The 3,417-nt window shown below is 37.0% G+C and overlaps 1 pseudogene; it reads right to left on the bottom strand.

Moving 5' to 3' along the window:
• Positions 1-273: 273 nt before the first annotated feature.
• On the bottom strand, positions 274-966 carry LOC121494204 (annotated as a pseudogene).
• Positions 967-3,417: the final 2,451 nt, after the last annotated feature.

Below are 3,417 nucleotides of genomic sequence, written 5' to 3'. Positions count from 1 at the left end.
AATATCACCTTGTTGACAGAGATGTTGAGTATTTCCTTTTATAGATTCTAAATTAGATGACTAATTTTTAAAGTCTATGCATTACTTTGTTCCTTAAATATAACAGAGAAATATAGTTTTAACCCTGAATAAAACGAATCTCATTTTCCTGCCCCATGGGAAGATTGGCTACTCCTGTCAATGATACCACAAAGCTCTTGGCCTTATTGGGTGGGTCTGGCACTTCAGTGGGGGTTGTCACTGTAGGTGTTGATGGCACACACTTGTGAAGAATCACAGCTTGTCATTGCTCATTTCTAGAAATTGCACATAAGCATCCGGATGCACTCCTCCTTGAAGTTGAATAGGAATGCATATAGTAGCTGCCTTCTGCATAAATTGAAATGATAACATTTGACTCTGTTTCAAAAGCACAAATGCATGGAGAGCCTGAGGGAACCTGAAATTTGGGAAAACTCTATTTAGAACTGAAGTATTTTGGAAGAAAACTGCTGACACCAAACTGTTTCTTCCTTCTTTGGATCATTGGCAGCAAAAATGTGGACCGTGCCATAGTCACTAGATACACAGATGAGGGAAGCATCCTGACTGAAGCAAATGAAATAAATACTTGCTGCTTGTGATCCTTTTCATGGTTGTTGGATCCAATGCCTTGATGAAGTAGCAAATATTCTTATGATTCCCTTTCTCAGAATGTCCTTCTGTGTGGGAATGTCCATGGGCAGCTTCTTGGTGCTCACCCTGTCCACAAGCTGCACATGACTCATTTGCATGCCCAAAAGGCCAAGAAAGTATTGCTACTTTCTTGGTTCACCATACAAAGGATTAAGCAGGGTTATAGCAGGATTCAAAGACATGACACTGATAGGGATTTTGTGTGCATGTAAACATCTTACTTATGGGGTCCAAGATGACCATAATTCTATCTCATTTCAATGTCACCTCCTTGACTTCTGTAGAAAAATTTATTTCATTTTATTTCACTTTTAAAAGATTTATTTTGACAGAGCATGTGGGAATGTGCACATATGCATGGGGGAGGGGCAGAGGGAGAGGAAGAGAGAATCTCCAGCAGATGCCCCACTGAGTCTGAAGCCTGTGTAGGTCTCAATCTCACAATCCTGAGATCATGACCTGAGCTGAAATCAAGAGTCAGACACTTAACCGACTGAGTCACTCAGGAGCCCCCACATTTTATTTTAATAAATTATTTTTCAGATCATTCAAAGTTATCATTTTATTGGAAGAGTATTCTGGCTTTTTAAAAAAATACCAACAACCAAATATAAATAATTGCAGCAAAATGTTGCTTGGGGAGACCTGGAGATAGGGTCATACCACCCTGGTGCCAGAAGTGCATGCATACCAGGGAGCTCTCTGAGCACCCAGTGCATCCATCTGGCAATGCAATGAGTGGGATAGGGCCTCATGTTTTTATTACTATTGCTTTTATTTTATATATCAGAAAATGAAATGTTATTGACATGTTAAGTTTTTTTGAAAGTAGGATGATTTGGTTCAAGGCAATTCCAGTGGGCCTTTTGGCATATTATCAGAATAATCCTATAGTTCACCTGAGAGAACAATTGTTTGAAACTAATGAAGAAAATGTTGAAAAGATGAAACAGAGGGGTATGGCCCTGCACAATTAGAACAAGGTTTTGTATAAAGTAGTAGTAATTAGTGTAGTATGACATGAGCTTAGGGAGAAAGAGACAACGGAAAGAATAGAACATCAAGAAAAAGACCTATGTAAATATAAGTAATTTAGAATATTAAAAAGGTGTCACTTGAGATCTGTAGAGAAAGATTAAATGACTAACAAATGTCAGACTAATCACTGGACCAAAATAATGTCTAGACTGCTGAAAGATCTTGATATTTCTTTAAAAACCCACAAAAAATGTTTTGGGAAGAACTTTATTAGCAAATATATCACAAAATTCAGAAGCAATAAAAAGAGGTGACAGATTTGATTGGAGAAAAAAAACAGCCAGAATCAATTTAATGAAAAAGAAAAAGAGGAAATTTTTTATAATAGTCATAATATATATAAAAGTTTCCTGAAATCCCATAAGAGAAATAAAAAAACAAAAAAAAAAAAAAAAAAAACGAAACAGAGGAATGAGAATATCACAAAAGAGGTACATAAATGGTCAAAAAAGGGAGAAAATCTTTGGATAGATATAGCAAAGATTTAATAGTCAAAATGTGTAAAACATTTCCTACAATTCAACAAGAAAAAAGAAAAAAACACAAAGAAGATACACAAATGCTCAGGAGATATAATAACTTCAACGACAGTAGGAACAAAACAAATGCAAATAAACAAGTTTTCACCTATCAAATGGAGCAAGAATTTTAAGGAATAAGTACAGCTAGAGTTTTCATGGACATCATCATCTTAGTCTGCTCAGGCTACTACAACAAAATACCATAGACTGGGTGGCTTCAACCACAAACATTTATTTGTCAGAACTCTAGAGGCTAGGAAATCCAGGATCAGATTGCTGGCCGATTCAGTGACTGGTAAGGACCCACCGACCGGAGGACTTGATTTTTACATGGGCATCTTCTTACTGTGTCTTTACAGGTAAGAAGGGACAAGGGAGCTCTCTGGGGTCTCCGTTATATGGGACTATCTCATTCATGAGGGTTTTATTTTCATGACCTAATCACCTCCCAAAGGCTCACCTCCAACTACCATCACACTAGGGATTAGGTTCCAACACATAAATTTGGGTGAGGGATACAAACATTCAGTCACACCACACCAGGAAGAAAACCATGGCCAGCTGAACCAGCCATACAAGGGAATACAGAATGGTAGTGAAAGAAGGTAGCTAGCTATACATTAGCTACAGCCAAGTGACCAGTTACAGAAAAGAGAACTAGACAAATCATGAATATCTCTCCTTATTCTGTTAGAAAAAACACAATTTTTGTGTATCAGATATCTTTGTTTTCTTATCGTTCTCATATCATGTAACATAAGATAGATGTGTTGACTTTATATCACAGTATTTAAGTATCGCTAATTTTACATCATAGTATTTAAGTTATATAGTATCAAGGAGAGTAAGCATCACCCAAGGACTTTGTGTTCAATTTTAGGGAAAGAGTTAGTGGGTTCTCAGCTGTAGGCAGGATAGTTATATCATGTTAGGTGAAATTATAATCGCATTACTGTTTTTATTTGGAAATTAAGCATAGTCTAATGAGAGGGATATGAATGCCAAATTGACAAGGCATGGATTTGTGATAGGTAAGTGTAAATTAAAAAAAAATTAAGTAATCTCTACACCCAACATGGGACCTGAAATCACAACCCCAAGATGAAAGCTGTGTGGTCCTCTGACTGAGGCAACCAGGCGCCCCATGATAGTTAAATTTAAGTGTCAACTTGGCTGGATCAGG

The sequence above is a fragment of the Vulpes lagopus genome, chromosome 7, assembly GCF_018345385.1.
Source record: "Vulpes lagopus strain Blue_001 chromosome 7, ASM1834538v1, whole genome shotgun sequence".
Taxonomy (NCBI): Eukaryota; Metazoa; Chordata; class Mammalia; order Carnivora; family Canidae; genus Vulpes; species Vulpes lagopus.
This window is presented reverse-complemented; position numbering and strand designations above follow the sequence as displayed.